The 26,397-nt window shown below is 36.0% G+C and overlaps 1 pseudogene; it reads left to right on the top strand.

Moving 5' to 3' along the window:
- Window positions 1–22,117: 22,117 nt before the first annotated feature.
- On the top strand, window positions 22,118–26,091 carry LOC114614745 (annotated as a pseudogene).
- The last annotated feature ends 306 nt before the right edge of the window (window positions 26,092–26,397 follow it).

The following is a 26,397-nucleotide window of genomic DNA, read 5'->3' as shown; positions in this document are numbered from 1 at the left end:
CTCTTTATGTTCTCTAGGTTAACCATTTTAGAGCTTTTCTTTCTTTTTTTCCATACAATATCATACTTTGTAGCCTGTGCTGGCCTGGTACTCACAGTGTGATCCATGCACACTAGGCTCCTTAGTTCTAAAGTTGCAAGCAACCCCAAAATTCCTGGCAGAGTTCTTTATATATGTCAACTGGTGAAAGCAAGTTGTACATTTTCCAGTGTTTCAGACTGAAATATATTACTTTCCATTATATATTAACAACTTCTTTTCTATCCTAGGATCATGTTATTTATGTTTCAAAAATACTTATTTTAGATTTTTACATTATTTTTTGAATTCTTAATTTTATTTTGATAGATTTGTTAAAGGACCTAAGTATATTATTCTCTTAGATAAATATTTGCTTCATTGAGATCTTTTATTAACAAAATTAGCTTTTCTCCCATTGTATTGATAAGATCCTTCTCCCATGTGCTATTTATTTGGAATATTTTTAGATTATCCTTGTTAACCATTGATTTTATTTTATCACTTAGAGTAATGGTTTTATATCAGTTTTATTATTTCAATTTATACGTTCTCTAATTAAAATTCATTTTACTGTTCATGAATGCTTACCTTTTGCAAACAATTTTAAGATCTAGTTTGCCAATTCCCCAAAAAAAAGTGAAACCACAAAGATTTATGACAGGATGGCATTGCGTTCGTTATAAAATTTTACTTGAGGAAGTCTGATATTTTTAACATGAAGAATTAAAGCATTAAAGTGAATTAAACCAAACTGGATGGTTCCTTGCCAAATGTTTTCATGGGCATTCTTCACATTCATTGCAACTTCTTAAGATAGATTCTATTCTTAGGAAGCAAACAGGCTGTGGGAAGTAGGTGACTTTCTCAATAGTGAAGAACTTTTTCCTGGGAAAATAAATGGTCCTTGTAAGTATATGAGTTAAGGCTCTACTCTCTTCTATTTTCTTACCTACCTCGACAGTAAGCAAATGTATGAAGTTCATTTCAAAACGTTGCTTAAGGAACAACACAATTTCATAGCTTACACAAACAATATCAGAATAAGTTTCTCAGTGGAACAAAGAGGCGTAATTACAATCAAAGTATTTCTGTAAAAAAAAAAAGAAAACATAGAGATTCATGACCCACAGAGTTAATGAAAAAAAGATTAACATGTTTATGATATTCTATGTCTGTTTTTCTCCCCACATCTTCTGTTTTTCAGGGCTGGGGATTGAACCTGTAACCTTATGCATAGTAGGTAGGAGTTCTATCACTGACATCTATCCTTAGCCTTTGATTTGTGTTTATAGATACATGATTTCAGTTTTTTCTAAGCAGCAATCAATCCTCATCCTTATGAATTCATACGTTATAAGAATATTTAGAAGGATGTTGTGCTAGATAGTTTTATGTCTACTTGATATAAGCTAGAGGCACTGGAGAGGAGGGAACTTTAATTGAGAAAATGCCTCAATAATATTAGGCTATAAGCAAGCCTGTGGGGCATTTTCTTTACTAGTGATTGATAGGGGAGGGCCCAACCCATTGTGGATGCTGGCCAGTCCTGGTTCTATAAGAAAACAGCTTGAGCAAACCATAAATAACAAGAAAGTAGTATCCCTCTATGACCTCTCCATCAGCTCCTACCTCAAGGATCCTGTTCTACTTGAGTTCCTATCCTAATTTCCTTCACTGATGAATAGCAATATGGAGGTGTAAGCCAAATAAACCCTTTCATCCCCAACTTGCTTTTGGTCATTGTGTTTCAACACATTGCTAGTAACTCTAACTAATACCTTTGAAGGTGACTTTTTAAATTAACTTGCTACCTATGTGATCACTATTTCTAAAATGAATAACCACTGCTTTAAGACATGCATTCCTATTTCCTTATGAGTTTATTAGAAAGCATTGATGCCTATATACTCAAAATTAATAATATTTTTTGCCTTCTGAACTACGTTACTAATAAAATATTTATATATTTTACTTCACATATTTAATACATAACACACTACATTAATAGCAGGCTTGCTAAAACAAATGGAAGTTAACAGAGAATAAATAGAAGTGGAAAATGGCTTCATGTTAAGTAACTACACGCTATGAGTATTGAAACTGTGCTTGACCATTGAAGTATTTGAAAATATGTAAGACCATTAAAGTCATAGGATTCAAAACTGATTAAGCAATGAGATGCTTTAGTCTCATTAATATTTCAAAACCACACAAATGAATAAAAAATTATTTAATCACCAGACCAAGATGAGTATATACTTCATCTTAAAATGTGTTTATAAATGATTTTGTATTCAGATAATGGAAAATCCTGATTCTATAAATATCCTAAGGGAATAGTGAATCATTGTTGTCTATAAGAACTGTGGAGAAAGTTTAATACTGGGAATAACCAAGATTTGATTTACAAGTAAGAGATATAAAAAGTATCAAAGCCTCCAAAAGAAGTTTTGTATATTCAATACGTAATGTTATTATCCTATGAGAGAGTTAAGTGGATGGAACACAACAAAAATGTCTAAATACTCTATAGATAGATATTAACAATAATGTCATGCTACACAAAGCATCATTTATTGTGTTTATACACTAGTCATGTTAACTATTATTATTTTTATTAACTTTATGATAGTCATTTTCCATATTTTAGTACTGGTTGGCATAGATTATTTTTATGAAGAATCTATTTCCAATTTTATTTTTTATATATTAATTTTTTATTGTATATTTTATTTACATTTCAGATGTGATCTCCTTTTCAAATTTCTCCCCCCCCAGGAACCCTCTATCTCATCCCCCCTTTTCCTGTTTCTATGAGGATGTGCCCCCACCCACCCTCCCACTCCCACTCCCAACCCATGAATTCCTTCACACTGGGGCATCCATCCTTCACTGGACCAAAGACTTCCTCTCCCACCTATGGCTGACAATGCCATCTTCCCCTACCTATACAGCTGGAACCATGGGTCCCTTCCTCCAGGGTCACCTCCAGACTGGTGGTTTAGACTCTGGGAGCTCTGGTTGGTTGTTATTGTTGCTCTCCTCATGGGGCTGCAAATATTTTCAGTTCCTTCAGTCTTCTCTATCACTCCTACATTGGGAACCCCATGATCACTTCATTGGTTAGCTGTGAGCATCTTCCTCTGTATATGTCAGGCTCTGGCAGACCTCTAAGGAGATAGCTATATCAGGCTCCTGTCAGCATGCACTTCCTGGCATCCTCATCAGCGTCTACCTTTGGTGACTGTTGGATGTATACCTAGGTGGGATAGTCTCCAGATGTTTCCTCCTTCAATTTCTATCCCACACTTTGTCTCCATATTTCCTCCCATGAGTATTTTGTTACTCCTTTTAAGAAGTACCTAAGCATGCACACTTTGGTATTCCTTCTTCATGAGATTCATGTGGTCTGTGAGTTGTATCTTGGGTATTGCGAGCTTTTGAGCTAATATCCAATTATCAGAGAGTGCGTACATTTGTGTTCTTTTGTGATTGGGTTACCTCACTCAGGATGATATTTTCTACTTCTATACATTTGCCTGCAAATGTATAGAAATTCATTGTTTTTAATAGCTTTCACAAATTCATTGTTTTTAATAGCTGAGTGATATTCCATTGTGTAAATGTACCACATTTTCTGTATCCATTCCTCTGTTGAGCTATATCTGGCTTCTTTCCAGCTTCTGGCTATTATAAATAAGGCTGCTATGAAGATAGTAGAGCATATGTCCTTGTTATATGTTGGAGCATCTTCTGAGTATATGCCCAGGAGTGGTATAGCTGGGTTTTAAAGACAGATTTTATTATAATTATTATATGTACAGTTAAGATAGCTATCTTCCTGATATTGTCTGTTCTTTTGCAAACATTAACTTTGCTGCTTGTTTTAAAATTTAGACCATTTATTTCACACAAGTTTGATTGTTATTTGTTAAGGAATTTTAATCTAGCAACATTTCTGCTGTGACAAGAGATCACATCCAAAGACCTTTTAGGTCTATGTAATCCGGCTGAAATGAAGACATGCTCTGGATTACAGTATGATCTGGCTTCAATGCAGGTGCATCTTTAGTACACATCTTTAATCCTTAACAATGAAGGGAATGTCAGTTTGTAGAAGGAAGCATGCATGTTTGAAAATGATGTCAAATTGAGAGGCAGACAAAGTAATGAATCAGAGAAAGATTGGCAGATTGAGTCACAGGTAGGTTATGCCCAACTCTCACGAGAATAGACAGGCGAGAGGTGACTTAAGAGAATAATGCAGAGAGATGGGGGGTCAGGGAGGGAGGAGAAGGAGATAGTTTTACTGTAACAGTTTTACAGAGACAGTTTCCAGGCAAAGTCAGAACCAGTCAGAGAATTAGAAGTAGCCAGAATATTAGAACAGATTTCCAGATAGAGACCAAGCAAGAGCAATTCAGTCAGAATCTGGGAGGTTATTTTGAATCAATGAGCTTGAAGAGGAGTTTAGGCCAGAAGAGCTCAGTTGAATGATCTACCCAGAGTTCATATAAAACTGGAAAGGGTGAGTTCATTCTGCAGTAAGCCACTGAGACAACAATTACTCTTGCAGTCATTGAAAACAAGTTTAAAAATGTTGTATCAAGTAGGCAGAGGAAGTGACTTAGAGGGTAGAAACCCTTGTTGTTCAAGCCTGTTGACCTGTATTTGTTCTCCTGAATCTGCATGAAAAACATGGTATCTGGTATCTGGAATTTGTATAGTGAGAAAAGATGCGAGATAGGAGAATGGCTAGGAGATGAGGAACCACCTAGGCTAATATATGAAGTGCACTGACAGAGTCAATCAACAAAACAAATTGGTTCAAACATCAGTGCCTGCAGAGTACCAACTCCAGAAAGTTTCTTTCTGGCTTCCACATGCACACTCCAGTCCAGTCTTCATGTACCCCCAGACACACACCCATATAAACAATTATTATTTTTAAACAATGTTATTAAGTTAAATGTGCAAAATGGCATAAAAAGGCAATATTTTTATTCAACATAAAAATTAAATCTAAACAGCATTATATTGAATAAAATCTTTAAACTTTCTTAACCCAAGAAAAGATGCTCAATATGGTGATTCTATCTTTTAGATATTATTTCTTAGCTATGTAAGAAAGGATTGCTACCATAAAGAGCTACTTGTGGAATAAGCACGAGATTTTGTTATACTTCTTAAATTGTGGTATATCATATAAGGGGGTTCTTATTCAGCAATGAAAAGGAACAAACCATGAACATGTACAATAAATTGCATGAATTAATGTTCAATTTTGTTGAGCTGACAATGCCAATCCCCCAGATAGTATATGCGGTATGATTTCCTTTATAAGCTCTTATTCTGACAAATAGATTGGATTGTTAACTAGAGGTAACAGAGACTAGTGATAAAGCAAATGCAAAGAGGAAAACTGCTATCAAATATTTCCTTTTGATGCATATGTTGTCTTCACTGCATTATGATGAATGTCCTGGCTGTGAGAGTGGACTATAATTTGGCAAGATGCTATTATTTAAACATGGGTAAAAGTCATATTATGTCATTGTGTAGTCAAAGTGTATAATCATATGATAATAAAATACTTGCTTTGAAATTAGCACAAGCATACATGCATGACTGTAACTGAAGTCAAGCCAATGGCACCTGTGTGTTGCAGGAAATATTTAAAAAGTGGCGCCAAGTTCCCACACTGTACCCAGCTACTTTCTATTCCAGTGGTCTTTCCTCCTCTAGGCTAGCCCCATGCAGTGACTGATAGTGGTTCTCTTGCTAAGGATTCTGTTCACATTCCCAGCCTTCTTCCCTGTGGTCAGTGGTCCCAAATCCCAGTAACCCGGTAAAATCAAAACTCTAAATGCTTGAAATTTATGACAGATTTATATCAATAAATTTTCACCCCACAAAATGCCCACACAATGAACTCAAAGCCAATCAATATTGATATAAATTGCCCACCTAGATAAGACAAATTGTTCTGTAATTATCCATCCATTATAAGATATTCATAGCTACCTGTGGCTGTTTAAAGCCAAGTGGAATCTTGGTCTTTCTCCATCTTCCTTCCTTTCTCCCCTGTCCTATCTTTATCTCTGTCTCTGAAACTCTTAGCTCTGACTCCCTTTCCCGTGTCCAGTCACAGGCTTCTTGTTGTCTTAATATTTAAACTAATTGGGGGAACATTCTTCTACACCTGTGACTGAATATTTTCATGAAGCCATATTGCTGTTAAGATCATGAACAATGAGGAAGATGGTAGATGCACAGAATTCTCCAATAACCTAGTAGATCTTAAAGAAAAGATCTGCTGTGTGACTAAAGAGGTGGGAAGTGTGGAATGCATAGATACAGTGAACAGCAAAAAGACAGTGAGCAACTAGATAAAACCCACAAGTACGATGAGATTCACAAAGACAGAAAAAAAAAACAAAACAAAACAAAGAAAGGTTCTGAACAGAGTGGTAAGAATGGGGAGAAATTCCCCTTTCTTCTTCTAGGTCCTAAATAAGAAAGAAAATTTGAAATTATTGGGGAAAAGAAATAGTATTTAAAGCAATAAGTAGAATTAAAAGCAACAACAATAAAAACCACCTATTTACACAAGTAAAGAATACACCAAAACTTTTCAGCAAAAAAAAATGCTGAAACCCTGGAGTGTTGTATTTCAGAACCCCAAAACAAAAGTCTGGGGGCTAGTAATAATATATCAGAATCTTCTAAAATGAATACCATTCAATGTAAGCACAACTAAAATTAGTTCATGACCATTAATTAAGACAATTGGAGAAATTCTACAAGGAAGTTGAAGAAGGAAAAAAAATACAATCACAACTCAAGACTCAGAAGAGTAACTCTCATGGGGAAAATAGACCAATAAAAGAAACATTTAAATAATCAAACACATAAAGATCAATATTCAGCAAAGAATGAAGATGAATGAGGAATAAGACAAGGACAAAAGCTATGTAAAGCAACCAGCAATACAATCAAGGAAATTATGGGAATCAGCAAATATCTCTCACTAGCAACCTTAAATGTGAATGGTCTCCACTCTTCATCAAAAAGATATGACAAACAAATGTTTGGAAATCTAATTTGAAAACCCAAATGCTATTGAACTTAAAGAGACAGTTGATAAATCCAGATATAATAATAGTGACTGACATCAATAAATCAATAGATAGAACATCTAGACAAAAAAACTTTGTAGATGTAAGCTATTGTATACATTGAATCAATTTAACAAATATGTACAGAACATTCCAACCAACAATTGTTCAAGAATCTATTCAGCAACCCATTTTTCAAAGCAGAAAATGTTTGGGTCCATCATAACTTTTTAAAAGTCTAGAATCAAAGAAATATTTTATTATTAATAAAATAAGACTAGAAGTAAATAAAAAGGAGAGGAATATATAGACAAAGATGAGATAAACAATAAAATGTTGATTCGTGAATTGATCACTGTATAAATATGAAAGAATTAAAAATTTCCTATGAACAAATTAATATGAAAATACAACTTAACAGAGCTTTAAGAACATACCAAAGGCAGTTATTACAGCACTACAGCAATGAAAAGACAATCCAAAATTATTTAATGATGTTCAAATAAAAAAAAACTATAATATTTGACCAACATAATAAGAACAATTAGGGCAAAATTAAGGAAATGGAGGCCAAAACAATGATACAGAAAATTAAAAAAAATGGTTACTTGAAAGAACAAGCAAAATTAGTAAACCCTTAGCCAAACTCACCAACAGGAAGAGAGAAAAGACACAAATTAATAAAACTAGAGATAAGATGCAAACAATAGCTAAGGAGTCATGACAGCATTGTTTACATTTTATTTATTAATGGTGTAGGCCATTAAAAATAAGTGAATAAGTTTCTAGATGTTCTTTCACTACTGAAGTCAAGTAAAGAATATGTAGATAATTTTATTTAATAATTAAGACAAGCTTGATAGTTTTAAACAATAATAAAATGTCTCCTACTTGAAGAAGTACAGGACAAGATGGAGTCATTATTAAATTCCTCCAGTAATTTAAAGAGGAACTAATTCCATATTCCTCAAAATAGTTCATGAACTAGAAAAGCAAGAACACTACCAAACTTATTTAAAGAAGCTGATATTTCCCCAATTCTATACCAGACAAGAATTAAGAGTTAGATGTATAAGAATTCTTATAATTTTTGATGAAAGAGTTTAACCACTTTGGAAAGAGTGTGTTAGTACCATAGTTTTTGCAGCTATGACAAAGCATGAGGAACTTATTACCTCATAAAAATTAAACTTATTTTCTATGATTCTGATTAGTTCTGTTAAGTGCTCCTAGTTACAACCTAGAAATCCACTTTCTTATTGTATCCCTAGACAGGATACAGTAAGAGCTATATGCTCTTCAGCCTTTCATTAAAAGACTAATTCATTCATGAAGTACCTACTATTATTATATAATCATGTACCAAAGATCCATCTCCAAAACATACTACATTGGTGAATTCAGCCTTCATCATATGGATTTTTGAGGTAGACAACATTCATTTCATATCAGCTAGTCTTTTAAAAAATATTTTAAAAACACACACTCTTTCACGGTATTTACTTGAAATGGAAGTTGTGCACAAATAGATTACGTCACACAAATATTCTGTTCTGTAGCTATTTCGTCTGACTTGAAACATTTGCTGCTGGAGGAAGGCAGTAATCAAATCTTATCAGCTCAATACTCCTGAAATTTACAAGGGTCATAGTGTCCTTCCCACAAACTGAGATGAAATACTGGCTAGCTAATCTGCCTACAAGCTACTCAGGGAGCTCTAGTGATGAAACTTCTGTCAGTTGCCACAATGTTTAGCTTGGCTTTGGTGATGATGTAAGTGTCTCTGAACCAACCATACCTCTGTAACTAGTCTCTCACTCACATTCCTATACGTAACAATGATCATGGTTTCCTAAGCTAGAAAGACATGGTTGAAACGACTTTTAGTTTTTTGTTTGTTTTGTTTTTTGTGTTTGTTTGTTGTTTTGTTTTTATTTTTTGTTCTTGTTTTTTACTTCTCTCTGGAGTAAATAGATATTTGTTCACATTTCCCAAGGAAAATCCCAGATTTCTCAATAAAAAAAACCATTTTATGACAGAAAAATAATACCTGAGGTTTTCTATGGCTCAAATCCAAGGAATCCCAAGGAAGATACAGGATATGTTTTTCTAGATTCAAGCTATAAAAGAATGTAACCAGACTGATCACTATGAGCCAGTCTCTCGTCTTTCTCACTGTCTTACAGTAACAACTTAGACTAATAATAGATGTTTTCAACATGAATTCCTAAGCTTGAAAATCTATTAAAGGCTACAAAAGGATACTGAAAATCTCTAAAAAACAACCATTTTCCTTTGTTAATATTAGGAAGCCAGTACAAACTAAGATGTAATAAAACCCTGTTTCAACAAATCCATCGGAGCAAACGGTTTTCTCATTGTGGAGTATCATTTTAAATAAGTTATTTTCTACAAATCAAATTTCATTCCTACAGAGCAAATGCTCAGTTATCCATCTTTCTTTGTAGTAATTGTCTAGTGTCAGGGAAGGAATTAGTATACAAATAGAAATATCGCATATAGGACAGGTGTTTCCTGAATTCCTATGATTGACAAGAATCCCGCTAAACTCAGATTGAAGAAATTAAACCCTACTGTTTGTTGTCATTTGAACTTAAGGGATGCTGGGAATTTTTTCACTCTCAAAAAATCTCTCTCCACTGGCCTGTCAAAATGCCTGAAATTTCAACATTAGAAATTGACTCCGTTCACTGAGCTAAAGCCACAAGTGACAGGAGGTGCAGGGAGACCAGTTGTCATGAGCACTTCATCAGTTTGTAGATTTCTCATGTGTCCAGGCAAAGAGCAAAGGATGGCACCATTGTCCTGGCATGAGATCATTCCACTCTCAATATTTCTTCTTTAGCCCATTTAGGGTACACTATTTTCTGATACTTATTAAATAAATAAAAGCCTGTATTTGTTGTGATATCATATCAAAGTTGATATCAAAGTTGAACAAGTAGTGTGAAAAGAGAGAGACCTTAGAACATAGTAACTTATAATTTAAAAAAAAAAGAATAATAATGATACTCCTAAGTATTATGAAAAATAAGGATCCTAGTTCACAGGTGGAAATAAGGATCAAGGGAGGAATTGATGAAATAAATGAATAATAGAAAGAATCATTTAAACAAAAATTTGATTCTTTTAAAGAATAAACAAATATGACAAACCTTGAGTCAAATTGACTAAAAGAAATATAAAAGACACAAATTAATGAAATAATTCTGGATATAAAAATGGAGACATCCAAACAAGTACCAGTGAAATTCAGATGATCATTACAGCTCTCATTGAAAAATCTACATTCTAATAAATCAAAAAACTCAAATGAATAAATTTCTGAATGTTTATAACAGAAAGATTAAATCAAGAGAATTTAAACAATTTTACACATGTATAATAAGAATGGAATTGAAGCAGTAATCAAGTGTATCTGAACTGAAAGAAGAAAAGGAGCAAGCCCACTGAGCAGAACTAAAGAATCAGAAATAAAACCAAACAGCTACAGGTGTCTAACTTTCACAAAACTGCCATTCGTAAACATTTCCAAAAGTGGCAGGCTTTTCAAAAATGTCATACCAGGAAACCTGGATAGCCACCAGCAGAAGAACGAAACCGTATCCTTGTTTCTCATCCTATACATAACCCAATCCAAAATGGAAAAAGACCTTAATATAAGATCTACAACCCATAAAGTATTAAGGAAAATCGTAGGACAACATTTTAAGGTATGGTAATAGGCAAGAATCTCCTGAGTGAAACTTCAATAGATCATGAGATTATACCAGGAGCCTTGTAACAGGATCTCACAAAATTTAAAAACTCCTTTACAAAGAACAAAGAAGCAAAAGGAAAGAACAGATTACCTAACAAGACAGCCTATAGAATGAGAGAAAATGTTTGTTTTCTGTATATCTGACAAAGGATTAATATCTAAAATATACAAAGAACTAAAAAAAAACCTAAATAGCTAAAACATTTTATTAATAAATAGGCAAAAACCTCCAACTAACATATACTTCTCAAATGGTAAAGTTCAAATGGCTAATAAACATGAAAAAATATGGAATATCCTTAGCCATAAGGAAAATAAAATCCAAAATTATATTATCATTTCATCTCATACTAGATAAAATGGTTATACCCTATATGGAATAATTAGCAAAAGTTAGCAGGGCTGTGAGGAAAGAGATACACTCATGTCTTGCTGATGGGGAGTTGAACTGGTGCAAACATTATAAAAATCAATACAGATATTCCTCACAAACCTAAAAATAAACTACCATATCATTCAAATGTAGCACTTTGGGGTATATACTTAAAGCAGTATAGATCAATACACTGTATAGATATGTATGATTGTTTAGGGCAACACTATCCACAGTAGGCACCTTAGAAATCCTGCTTATGTATCTGCAAACAGATGTCTCAACAAAAAGAATCATGTGTGTGTGTGTGTGTGTGTGAATATGTGTATATATGTATATATGTGTGTGTGTATATACATATTTACATATATGTATATATTTAATATGTAATATATGTGTATGTGTGTATGGAGTTGTATTTATAACAAACAATTGAATTATGCTATCTATGGAAAAATAGATGCAAGTCGATATGAAAACACTGAGCCAAAAAAAAAGCCATTAAGCCACATGCTCAATAATATATATTGTCTCAGAAGTGAATTCTAGAGTTTATATAAATATGTAAATTAGTTTATTTGTATTTACATGACATGTAAATAGAAGCAAGAATGACAGTGGCAGAGGTCAACAGAAGTTATAGGGGAGAGATACCAAAGGTGTAGAGCAGGAATGCATACCGTCGAGGCTCACAAACATTTGCACAAAACATTCTCAAGAAACTCACCACTATGTATAATGAATGTAAGTGAATACAGTTTTTAAAAAACAGTCAAGTCTGTAAATACTAATTTGATCTAAAAATGAGTAAGCAAAACAAGAAAAACCATTTATATGAGAGGCCAGTCTATTTCTGCATCCTTATAGCATTTAGGGACACTCTGAAGGGTTGGTATTATTTCATCAACTTATGCCCATAGAGAGGCATGTTTTTAATTATTCATAACATATGTGGCTCTTGAGTCACATAACAGCAGCAAACATATACTGTAATTAATGAACAGCCCAAAGCCACTATCTTGGTCTCCAGAGTTCTGTCTCTCAGGAATGAGGCAGACAGAATTAAGCATGTGAAAAGACCTGCCCAAGAAAGCAGTTGGCAGACCCAGGCACAAATCCCAGGTGTATGTATGTATTCTCCATCCCTGTTCCTTTCTCATAGATTTATTCTCTGCATGTAATTCTAACCCATACACACACATGCTAGAAATTGCTTTTGCCTGCCTGCCTTGACGATGTTCACTGTGCTCATGTGGTCAAAACACACAGGTTTGTAGAGATACCTCTGCAGAAAATGCAGAATTTATAACATTCTATGTAGCTTGCTATTGAGTGAAGGGAGGTGGAAACCCAGTCTGCGACAGACCACTTCATACCTGACATACATCTGTGCAATAACCCCTTCTGACAGCATTTGAAGCTCTGGCCTTTAGTTACTATTCTTCCTGAGTTTACATTAGCTGAAACCAGAATAAAGTCACACAGCTTAAGAAGGGAGTTAGCCACTCCTCAGGATTCATTTTGTCAACACCCTGGCTCTCTCCCCCTATTCCGAGAGTGTAGCCTCTTCAAATGCACACTTCACTTTTGACAGCTCTGCAGTGATTGGAGGGCAGGAGGATATAGTGCCTAATACATAAAACCCACTGATCCAACTTGGCAATATTCATTTCACTGGCAACATAAATAAAAATAAAATATTTCTTTCGGACATTTTTGCTTATACAACTCCTGGCTGAGTTTCCAGGAACTGATCAAGATCCTTCTTTAGAAAAGTATTACTTGTTTTCTGCCAATGCATACATCATGCTCTGCAATCTGACTGATCAAGACTTCCTTTATTTAGGAATAAGGCACAGGTGTTTCTTAGGGATGTATTTTGACTATGGTGCAGTTAATGTAATAAAAATGCAATGGATGCATCTTGATTAGCACACTAATAAAGTCACGTAAGTAAAGCCTTCCAAGGAGATAATTCTTTTCTTACCGTAATCATCCATTGTCTGGATCCTGCTGTGGCCCCAGTGATACGGAAGAGTCATGATAATGCAATGATTCTGGATTGTTTGGTTACCTATGACATTGATGGATCCCAATATAAATGATTGGGGTAGAGCAGAGGTGACTTAAGAAATTATAAAACAGAAGAAAGTAGCTTTTACTGCCTCAAGTGAGTGAGACAAGCCAACACTTGATTATAGCCACTGCATGAAGACTAATTGAGATCCACAGAGGAGAAATCCCTGGAGAAATGTGTGCTTCTGGGGAATGGCTTCTTGAAGTGACAACAAATTCTAGTCAGACTTGGAGCAAGGCTATATTGCAAGAGAAGGCCATACAGGAGATTTGGAAAATCCAGCATCAGAAAGCTCCTGCTAGAGGCTTGTCTTCCTAACTCCACATCAGTGGCCATAATTAAGATGCCATCAATTCTTGATGATTTTCACTTTTGTGGGGTTTTGGTTCCTTTTCTGTTGGAAGGGCTGAATTTTTTTTTGCTTTTTCCATTGAGGAGAAATAATGAAAGCATAGTCCACGTATTAGTTAAAAGAAGATAAAGAAATTTCAGCCATGGAAGGGGCTGAATGTTCCTGAAGAGCTGAAGTTTATACTGAAAAATCCAACAAGAAACATTTGAGCAAGGTCTTATTGTGGATGTATTTACCAGTCTACATTCTGATCAGCAGTGATCACCCCTTACTGGCTGTAGGATAAAGCACTGAGCAGTAACTTTCCAGGTGTTCTTGGCTATGAGCTTCACTCAAGTGAGCAAACTTTGCTGTAAAGCCATATATCCAGGTAGCAAACTACAACCCAATTCTATACTAATTTTGTCAATCACAGCCTACTTAATTAGCATATCCTCTTGTAGTCAATAGCTGGTCACAGCAGCTTTATGTGGCCAGTCATAAATGCCCAACTCTTCATACTACTTCCATATAAGGCCAATTTCTCATCCAAACATGAGGGCTGCAAGCACTCTGCTGTGGCCAATTAAGCTGGTTTGGAATCTAACTTAGCTTTTGTTTTGTTTATGAGCATCCTCTAAGCGTGTGGTTGCATTGAGTTTATTAAATCTCTCCTGGTTCCCAGTGTTTCCTGATTCATGAATTAGTCTTGCTCAAATAAATTGTAGTAAATTTCATTTGTCTAAAGTTTCTATGCTAAAACCTTAAGATAACTTTTAAGGACTGTAGATAACCCTCATGCATATTAAGATGTCATCCACATTTAATAAATTTAATTGCGGTCACCACTATAGTAGAAGAGGAGTTGGTAGATGGGGAAGAAGTTAACTTTTAGATATACTATAACAAAAAATGTTTATTTAACACACTGAAAAGGGCAGGGTAGTAATAAGAGTGCTGGCTGCAGTGTAGGGAATACTCTGGGATATGGCCAGGGTTGTCTCTGGTTGGAAAATTATTCATCCAATGAGCATGCGTCGCTCTATGTGTACTTTCCCCAGTACGTATTCTTAGGTGGATGAGGACAGTCCTAGCTGGTATTCAGACACAAAATGTTAGTGTGAGCGGCTGGACGTGTAGTTTCCAGTTACACAATCTCCTCCATGTACATAGGACAATGCTGATATAAGACCAGTCCTGGCTGATCTCTGTCTATGGTGCTACATGTCTATAGGTCTGTGGTACCCATACTTCATGTCTTAGAGTTTGACCAAAGACCTTATTTCTCTTTTAGAGTTTTTGAGACCATGCTAGTAGAAATGTCCTGATAGGAACCTACCTTATTTTTCTGGTTTTTATTGATCTTCCTTTCATACACATTGTGTATTTTTCCTTATTGTGGCATTGACACTTTTAAATCCTAGCTATGCAACTTTTCAAATGTATGCTACTGAATACAAAGGCGGTATTAGCCATATACACCACAATTCATTAAAGTTACATAAGAGTAAAATGTTATGCCTTTTCATCATATGCATGTTCATTATATTTTTGATATAATTTTATGCTGATTAGTATATTTTTGTTCTTGAAAGGCTTACTAATCACTCCTTCTCTTCCAAACTCATTGGCCTCGTCTGTCAAATAATTGTTGTCGCATACATACAGGTAGATGTATATAAGAACTACAGGCAGTTAGACTGCTGAGTGCAGGAAAAATAGTCTTCCCCAGGAAAGAACACACCAATATGTGATCCAATATCAAATGCTGTTTCTTTCTGAAGCAGTCACCACAATATAGTTTGTCTTCTACCTGAAACTATATAGCATTCCCTGCACTTTACAGTCAGGAGTTCTATAGGCCCAATTCCCTGCCTGCGAGTTCAGTGTCCACTGCTTATTTGCATAGAGCCAGCCATCACTTTGTGTCCTTTGTGGTCTTTGTGCATTCTTGACAGCTGCTTCAATAGCAGTCTGCCACTGGATTGGCTGTGACAAGACGATGTGACATGTTCAGATTCTGATGACACAGCAAACTGCAAATTACCCATTGGCAAAATGCTGTCTGTTGCTGGTGAATGGTCTCTGGAATTCTGTAATAGGCAGTCTGGGCTTTGTGGTATTCTAGCGTAGCAGATGCTGTTGTGTATAATAGTTCCATTTTTAAGTAGTCAGTGTGATAATCGGCCATAGCAGGTATTTGTGACTACCCACTATAAACAAACGCATCCTGCCTTCATTGCAAGTAACTACAATGGTTCATGAGCTCAGCACAATGATGGCACTGACAGGCTTTGCAACTTCCATGTTTGTATTTTTCTGTAACTTTGTTAATTGGTAATTACAGGGCTTCTCTTCGGCTAGGTAAATATATTATAGGAAAATCATTTCCGTGCTAATAAAGGAACTGATTTCAATGCAATAACAAATGCAATAATATTTTAGCTTATGTAATTTAATTAAGATAAAGTATAATTGAAATTTGCCCCAAAATTAGAGATTACATTTTACTTTTTATTTATTCTTTGAACAGTCTTACGTGTATAGAAATGATATTGGTGTCATATATACCTTCTCCTTCTCTCGAATTCCTCCTTCATCTCCCTTGTACATACCTCTGACAACTTTATGTTCAAATTTTGGTACGTCCAATTTATGCTGTCCGTATGGGAATGGGTGTAGGCCATCTCCTACAGCATGAGCAGCTTACAATTAGCCAGTCCCCCAGAGAAAAGTGGCTCTCCCTCCCTCAGCAGCTATCAACTCCCAATAGCTCATGTTAGGATGGCAACCGCTACCCCCAGTGCTGTAATTCTTAACTCGATTGAACTTGTTCAGATTTGTGCAAGTATCCACAGCTGCTGCGAGCTTGTGTGGATAGCAGCCATGCCACACCCAGAAGACAGAACTTCATAGGACTTATCCTCAACCTCCCTCCCTTACATTCTTTGTGGCCCATTGTCCACCATGTTTGCCGAGCTTTAGAGGTGAGGGGCCTGATATAGACCTATTTAAGGTAGGCTAATCACAGTCTCTTATTCTCAGTATTTTTAACAGTATTAGATCCTTAAATTAACAAATACCCACTGCTATCAGAAACTTTTCCAACCAAGATGAGGTAGACAAAAATCTATGGGTATGATCATAACCATTCACAAGGCAGTGGACAATATAATTATGCTGTTGTGTGTGTTCATTCCAGCTGGCCTTCACAGCACTTTATAGTACTATGAAAGCTAGGCAGCAGAAAGGGGTTTTCTCACTCAGTTTGAGATTGGTTTCACTATGTCCTACAAGAAAACTGTGTGATGTTATAAGCTATGGGGTCTTACCATTTATTTATGAAGAGTATTCAAGAGCAAAGGATAATTTTCAGGAGGTTGGTGACATGAAGTCCTACCTGACTAGTAGGGAAATAACCCAAGCCTGACAATAGTATTTTCTTTCTTATTTATTTATTTATTTGTTATTTTATTTATTTACATTTCAAATGTTGTCCCCCTTTCCAGCCTCCCCTCCGCAAGCCACCCATCCCATCTCTCCTCCTCTTTGCCTCTAAGAGGGTTCTGTGAGCAGTATTATTTACAGATACAAGGCACCTTGGTTCAATTTTCATTTGGTTATAATATTTTAAATTAACATGTATTAGTGGATTTCTAAAAAGCCTCATCATGTATGTTAGTTCTGGTTAACACACTCAGTATCCCTCAATTCTTCTACCTCTGCCCCTATTTCTACTTAAACTCTTAGCTCTCAGTATTCTTCTTTCCTGTTCTTTGTGTCACGTGTTCTAATGTTACCTCTTACTATATTTTTTACTCGGGCTGGAAGATCATACGTTCCTGTGTAGCTTCTTCATACACACTTCATTTTTCTAACCTTTCTTCACCCCTCCATTATCCCACTCCATTCTTCCACTCCTCCCTTGAATCCTTGTTCTAACCTCTCTTTCTCTACTTTCTTTCAATCTATGTTCTACCATTCTGCTTCCTTAAATTCTCTTCACTTCTAATGACCTGTTTGTAGATCACAGCTTCCAGATGCCCTTCAAGTTAAAAACATAAAAGAAAATATATGTGAAGGATAACATGTGTGGCCTAGGTGACTTTATGCAGCTTTTTGTTTGTTTTTGTTTGTTTGGTTGGTTGGTTGGTTTTAGTTTTGAGGGATTTTTTGTTTCATTATTCATTAGCATGCAAATGTAATAATTTTATTTGTCTTTATGGCTGAGTAATATGCCATTGCATATATTTACCATATTTGCTTTATTCATTCATCAGTTGAAGTAGTTCTGGACTCATATGGGATATAAAAAATCTGTTCACCCCAGTGTGAGGCTTATAGGCTTTTTAGAAATATATTTATAGATGATTTGCATAAAAATGAATACAATTTATTACATATTTGTAATTTGTGTTATAAGTTTCTTGAATACAAGGGAAGTAGGTATTTTACTGTCAAGCTTACCCTAGATAAATAAAATAAAGTATCAAAAAAATTGATTTTACATAAGAAATTGGTTGAGTCTTATAGCAAAATATTGTGGCTCTAGATAATATTCAATTGTTTAGTGTACTTAAACGTATTTTTATCTTGTTTATTTAGTTGTGTGTGTGTGTGTGCGTATGTGTGTGTTGTGTATTGGCATGAGGGCATGAGTATGTATTTGAGTATGTCAGGGAACAACTTTTGAGAGTTAGTTCTCTCCCTATAGTTGCAGGGTCTCTCTTCTTGTTCTGCTATGCTCAGTTCTGTAGGCTAACGACCCCATAGCTTCTTACTGATCCTTATTTCTCCTCTTCCAACTTTCTATAGGAGTTCTGGGATTACATGTATGCATCACATCCGTGTTTCTTTACATGAGTCTTCAGAATTGATATCAGGTAGGTAAAGCTTAAATGACAAGTGGTTTTCCACCTCATCTTTCTCCAGTCCAGAAACAGCTAACATTTCTTTCCGTCTTAAACCTCCCTCATAGTTAGTAATAATAAGATTAAGATCAGTAGATTCACAAGATTCACAAAGTTAGTATATTTTTAGGTTGACCTAAAATACTTAAAAGTTTCAGATTTGAGTCAATCCCTGGCTTTGATGGTGGCTTTTATAGGAAGTTATGTTGGATGTTGTGCCTTTGGTGTTTGCAAACAGCCGAGATAACATTTTCTATCCTAATAGATCAAGTTAACAGATTGGTTGAAATTTACTAAATCTGTACAGAACTGAAAGTTACTTTTTAAAAACTCTGTTTTAAAGCACAGAGTGATTTTTTTCCTTCTTTAGAAGTCCTGATATCCAAAATATTGAACATCTCAGTAATTGAATTTTTGTTTAAACAAGACAACTGTTTATCATGATTCACAAAATAATTTCGAAAAGCAGCTTATTTTTCTGTTGTTTCTGAAATGTGAATAAATTGTGCATGTGTGATTTGGGACACTTACTAATGGTTCTGTTGAATGAGTAATATGGAAGAGAATTGGTTTATAAAAGGTTAATATGTCTCTATTATCATGCATACAACATATAATATCAACTCCATATAAAGGCCAGAAGAGAGAGTATACCTCATTTATGCTTAGCAAAAATCTACAGTTATTACTCCAACAATAACCAAGGCAATAAATTTGCCTCATTGTCCTTATCTAAATATTCTCTTTAGTTTGCTTTTTTATTTTTACTATATTTATTGACTCTCTTTTTGGCTGTATTTGGATGCACTCAAGCATGACATTTAATATTGACAGTTCCCTTGACAGAATCTAGGAGAATGTTTAGGAGAAACACCCAAGGCACATCTGAGAGGGAGTTTTCAAACTCTTGAGCAACCATGACCTTTTAGCAGCAACCATGACCTGCTAAAAGTCCTTCAGGGAAAGGGTGAGCCTCATGAACCCCTCCCTTGTCCAAAAAAATTCACAGACCCAGTCTTGTGCAAGTCTTATTCTGGCATCCACAGTCACAATGAGTTCACAAGCACAAAAGGAATGCCATGTCTGGGAGATGCTTTTACTTCTATCTTTTCCTTCACTATTTTTTAATGTGTATGGATTTTTTCCAACATGTATGTCTAAGCACCATATATACACAGTACCCACAGTATCCAAAATATGTCATAAGATTCACTGAGGCTTTATCTATAGATGACTGTGAGTTGTCGTGGAGGTGTTGGGAATCTAACCAAGGTCCTCTAGAAGAGAGCAATCAGTGATCTTAACTGAACTATTTCTCATGCTTTTGGAAGCATATTTTGAGGTATATCTCCCATTCTTCTGGATTTTACATTTTTCTGCCCATTGTTCCACTATATTCTCTAAGACTTTTGAGGGTCTGACACTGTTTTTCAATATATAAAAGCTACTTGCATAGTAATCAAGATTTCTTTTCTTGCTGACAGAAATTTGAAAAGGGAGACATTGTTTTTAACTTAGTATGGATGTTTTGTGAATTTCCCATCATGCACCCTAATCCCACTCATCCCCCTGTCCCTCCATATCTACCTTCTGTTTATGCAACACCCCCTAAAAGAAACTAACTAACTAAATGAGTATGCAACACTTCACAATTTATAATAACACACTGAAGCTGCAGTATGTTACAGTATATTACCAAGTATATCCTTTTGTCCAAACAGCTTTATTTGTAAATGTTCATTGCAATGAGTTATTTGGTCTGGTTGAAGGCTTCTTGCTTCTGCTACACTTATCAATACTGGGCCCTAGCCAGAATTCCTTTGGGATAGCCTGTTGTTGCCCTATGTCACGAAGTTCCTGCAGCTTTGGTTCTGCAGAGGCAGCCCTTTCATGTATTTTAGCAGTTTATGGATGGGGTAGATGTCAGGGTGGGCCAACTCAAAGCCTTGAATCTAGGTCTGGGTGGTAGCTGAATTAGTTAGCCCACTAACTCTCCTTTGGTCATGCTATCCCATTGAGGTGAGTTCTCTTGCACCCACAACACCAGGGCCAGCTCTACTGATCTGCTTTAGTCTCAAGGGACAGAGACAGATCTGTGCTCTCACACCTATGAGCCAGCTCTCCCACACTTCCTTTCTTCGGGAAGCAGGAGACAAGGCCATCTCTCCTGTGTCCACACCACCACACAGTCAATGTCCACATCCTTGGGGCCAGCTCTACTGCGCTACCCAGATAAGGTGTGGGACTTCTCTCCCACTGCTTGCCTAGACAGCATGGAAGAGCTGTTTCAGAAGGCAAGCAGATGGGAGAACCATCCGCACCCTTCCCCAGCTACAGCACTTGGGAAGCAAACATGTCATAGATACTTTGTGACCTGTTTGTCACCAGCAGCACTCTCTTTAGATTGGCAATGCTCCTCCTGCAAATATTTTTAAAACTTTTATATGAAGTTAGTTCAATGCATCACCATGTAATGCTTTTATATCAGTGTTTATATGCTTTTAGTATCAGTGTACATGATTTTTTCATTTTGAAAATTGTTTTAAAATCAACCTATGAAGTCTACTATACTTGTAACTCTGAGAAGGATGGATAATGTTGTTACTACATAACTTGTTTTCAGTGAATCTTCATGCATTTCCTTTATAACACCTGCTTATATATTTCTGATAACTATTTTTATATAGCCACTGTATTTCATCCATTTTAGTAAGCTCTGAAGTATTATGTGGAGAAACAAAATTATCTTTTCCTTGGATTTGTGAGTATAGTAAGGGATGTGGGCAAGAAGACAATGATAATCCAATAGATTTGATTGTACATCAAATTCAAGTTGATGAGTTGATGTTTTATAAGGAGAAATAAAAAACTTAAAGTAAGAAGTATCAAAGGCCAGAAGAAATCTTCAGTGAGGAGAAGACTATTTAGTTGAAATGAAATAACTCTAAAATTATAGAAGTAAATAAAATATGGGCTATCACAGAAGAATGTGGTTTGGAATCACAGCAACATAGTGGTAGACAATATGGAAGATGGTAAAATGATCTAAACAAGAATATGGAGCACTAAGCAGTTTTATGGCTCTTCTATTCTGTAGCCATTGTAATTAACTGTTTTTGTTCTGCATTTTAAGCCCCAGAACCTAACTGGAATATTTCCATATTATAAGTAATTTGCAAATTCCAGGTACTTCAATTATTTATGAATTATTGATCATTATTGGCCTCATGAACATTTTTATCATTCTTGTCCATAGCTATATTATTAGATGGATAAAATCAATTCATTTATATCATCTATCTCTCTGATTGTTCTTCTCTCCCTCTCTTCCTACATTTTTCCTTCTTCTACCTTCTTTCTTTCAATATATTGACACCAAAACTATAAGGCAAAATCCTAATCTCAGTATTTCTAAAAGTCTCCAAATTTTAAAGAGGCATTTAAGATAGAATGAGACTTTTAACATAGAAGCCAATCCAATACAATTTGTATCATTTTAGTAGATAATGATTAGGACACAAAGAGACATTGTGTATTCCCAGATGAATGCTACGGACGAGGAGAAAATAAAAATCCTGTTACATAATTCATCCAATAATGGTATTTTGTTTTGTTCTGACATAGTTAGTCAAATACTATAGTATATTTGTGTATCTGTAAACACATACATAAGACATACTAATATTTAAATACATAAACAATATGCTAGGAATTACTAAATATATATTAATATTAAGTATATAATGCATATAAGTCTGAAACATTTAAATATATATAAGTTTAAAATATATTCTTCCCTGCATTCTCCTACAAATGAAAAATGTAAAGGAAGGGCATATTTTCGTCGAATCAGTGAAAGTTGCAAAGTGAGTCCCTACAATGATATAAGTAGATGTATGTAAAGGAAATTTAATCCAGCAATATGGCTACTCTGGAAAGAGATAGCATCCAAAGACCATATAGGTCTTTGTGGTCCAGCTGGAATGATGTACTTTTAATCCCTCTGGTTAGAATGCAGAAATGTCCTTAGTACACACTATTAATCCCAAATAATGAAGGTAAAGTTAGTTTATAGAAGGAAGCAGCCATGTTTGAACATGATGTCTAATTGAGTGGTAGACAAAGTAATAAATCAGAGAAAGACTTGACAGAATGAGTCAGAGATAGGATATGCACAACTCTTAGGAAAACAGACATGAAAAAGAGGTGACTTAAGAGAGGTGCAGAGAATGAGAGAGGGAAAAAGAGAAAGAGAGGGGGGAGAGGGAGAGAGGGAGAGAGGGAGAGAGGGAGAGAGGGAGAGAGGGAGAGAGGGAGAGAGGGAGAGAGAGAGAGAGAGAGAGAGAGAGAGAGAGAGAGAGAGAGAGATTTACTGGGGCAGTTTTACAGGAACAGGTTGCAAGTCAAGACAGAAGGAATCAGAGAATGGGAAAAGGCCAGAAGATTAGAACAGATTGCTAGAGTTAGTTTGTAGCCAAGCAGAGCAATTCAGTCAGAAGCTGAGAGTAGCCAGTTTGAATCAGTCAGCTTGGAGAGGAGTTTAGGCCAGGACAGGTGAATTTAACCAGCCAGCCACAGTTCAGGAAAAGCTAGAAAGGATGAGCTTCTTCAGCTGTAAGCCAGCCTCCAAGAATACAATTACATCTGGAGAATAAAAGTTACTTTAAAAGGAGTATGCTGTAAGAGAACTACAATGTAACAAAATGTGAAGGAGTTCTTGGAAATGGGCTTTGAAAATGACCTTAATTTAGTCAATAAAAATAAACCTAGCAGGACCTGTATTTAGTAAGTATGAAAGGGCTAGTTTCTGATATATGGCTCAGGCTTTCTATTTGTCAGAGATCAAAGAGTGAGCAATGCACATTTTATGATTTGCTGTAGGAGAATGCTGCTCGATCAGGAGTGCTTAGTGTCAGAAACAAATTCTAATTATTTCTTCTTCTAAGGAGGAATTCCCTTCAATGAAAGTAATTTTTAATTTATTTTTTCCCAGAATATAGACTTTCTCTTTGAAATAAGGAGTAAGTTAATAGCTAATAAACCTTATTTATCTCTGTCACCAGTTTAAAAAACAGTATGGTTTAATACTTCTGGGTCTCTAGTTTTATTCTATGGTTTTAACATAATTTGTTTCTCTCTCTAAATGTGAAGTAACTCCTGCCATTACCACCCTTTCCACAATCCCATCTCCTCACAACTTAGTATGTTTTCAAACGTAGCGATACTTGTTAGGCTTCAGTTTTACTCATTATAGGTTATGCTCAGGGTTTTCTTCTTACCTTTTCACATTTCAGCTTGACATAAGTGACTGATAATTGCCTCAACCAGATGTTATATGTCATCAATACAAACAGCAACACTTGCAAAATCTTAAAATAACAGGTGACTATTTATGTTTTTTTCTTGCCATCTAGTACAGTTGTTTCTCTATGCTGAGTTTTATGCTCTCTCCTTTTTCTCTTTTTGTACTGAGTGGTAGGATTTTGAAAATATTACATATATATGTAATATATGTAATATCATAAGGGAATATAAAAACAATATATTCTATTTGTATCTCAATATTTATAATTAGAGCTATTGAAGGAATAAGATGCAAAATAATAAATTTTGCCTCATTATTAACTGACTTGGAAGTTATTTATAATGGATGCAACTGTAGTAAGATCCACTAATATGAAAACTGATATGTTTTGCTATTGACTGTGTTTCACTATCAGACAGTAATAGGGTTCAATTTATAGGCTGATGAGCATTGTATTTTTTGCTAGAATCTAATGTATTTATATTTAGTATATCATTGTCATGAAAGACTTCTTGTCATTTCTTTCACTTATTGTATTTTTGATATAGCTAGCTCCTTTAACATCTCTTTGGTTTGACTACACGATCAACAGGGTCCTTCACATAAATCATCATCTTGAATGATGAGGGGTTTGTTCTTTACTACTAACTCACACTTGCTCCTAATTTTTTGACTGATTACTTAAAAAACTATTTTCATATGTAAATATTTTCATCTTCAAAGTAATTTTAATTTGTGTCAGTTTCTTTTTTCTTTTAAAATGCATGTGAATATGTATGTGTATGTGTTTACACAGATGTGTGTGCTTGAGCATCTTCTTGTGGAGGTCAAGTTCTCTACTCTATAGTAATGCACATTAGTTTCTGAAAATGGGATTCTCATTGAACCTAGAGATTGTTGTTTTAACTAGACTGGTTGCCCAAAAAAATGCTAAGATCATCTGTTCCCTCCTTCTCAATCTCTATTAAACACAAATGTTACTGATAAATGCAACCATACCCGACTTTTATGTGGATGCAGAAAGAAAACTTATGTATTCATGTTTGCAAAGAAGGCACCGTGCCCAGTAAACTATCTCTCTAACCCCAGGATTTGTATCAATATCTGTTCACAGAAAGTATTCCTATTTCTGTCCTACTATTTGCACAGCTTAGGGTAGAAACTACCATCCTGTCTTCGTCTTCACCAGGTATTTTTCTATCTTGAGTTTCTCTGATAATCTATTCCTATTATTTTTGTGACTATAAGACACAAGAGTTCGATGAGGTGGTTGTCGCCCGTGTTGTGTGTGTGTGTGAGTGTGTGAGTGAGTAAGCGAGTGAGTGAGTGAGTTTGTGCGTGGGGGCACTTGGCTTGTTGTTGTCGGTGACTTTCCCCTTTCCTCCACCCCTCCCCTCCTCGGCTGCTGCTGCAGTGGGAGCCTACGATGACATCTAGGTGGAGAGAGAGGCTGACAAACGGGCTCACAATAATGCACTGGAACGAAAACGCAGGGACCACATCAAAGACAGCTTTCACAGTTTGCAGGACTCAGTCCCATCACTCCAAGGAGAGAAGGCATCCCGGGCCCAAATCCTAGACAAGGAAACAGAGTATATCCAGTATGCGAAGGAAAAACCATATGCACCATCAGGACATTGATGACCTCAAGCGGCAGAATGCTCTTCTGGAGCAGCAAGTCCGTGCACTGGAGAAGGCAAGATCAAGTGCCCAACTGCAGACCAACTACCCCTCCTCAGACAACAGCCTCTACACCAACACCAAGGGAGGCACCATCTCTGCCTTTGATGAAGGTTCAGACTCCAGCTCAGCGTCCAAGCCTGAAGAGTCCCAGAGGAGGAAGAAACTCCGGATGGAGGCCAGCTAAGCCATGCGGGGCAGGCCAGCAATAAAACTGTCGACTTTTCCGTCGCATCCTCCTTCAGTTCATCATTAGAACCCTCAGAACCATTGAGAAGACTCTTTATTTTCCTTTTCTCTTTATTAATTGTTATTTTTACATAGAAGCTCTTGGACAACAGCTCTCATCCCCTTCCCTCTGTCCACTATTTTTGAATGTGTTCCCTTCAGGGGTTCCTGTCCCCACCAGAAATTTTAAACCCAAACACCCTAACTTGGCAGCTCTTTCTGTGGAGGACAGATGGCCGGCCAGACCTCTGAGTACATGGTGTCCTGCCCATCCTACCAGCTCCTCTAGCCCTCAGAGACGCCTGCTCTGCTAGGCTCTCCTCCCAGTCCCCCCTCACCTCTGTTTGGTGGACTTTGTGAATCTCTGAACTGCTCTGCTTTGACAAGATGACCAAGATGACCAGATTAGAGTAATCAGAGCTAACCCTCTCCTTTGTAAGGATCTTTTTTTTTTTTTTTTTTTGAAAAGCTGTCTCTCCTGTTGAAAGGCCAGATTCTTGAAGAAGTTTGTGTGGTAGTAAAGGAATGCGGGGACAGATGTGCAGCACCCTTGGCACGGTCACTCTCCAGCTG

Source organism: Grammomys surdaster, unplaced genomic scaffold, assembly GCF_004785775.1.
Source record: "Grammomys surdaster isolate TR1022 unplaced genomic scaffold, NIH_TR_1.0 126531, whole genome shotgun sequence".
Taxonomy (NCBI): Eukaryota; Metazoa; Chordata; class Mammalia; order Rodentia; family Muridae; genus Grammomys; species Grammomys surdaster.
Note: the sequence above shows the minus strand (reverse complement) of the source record. Positions and strands in the feature narration are given on the sequence as shown.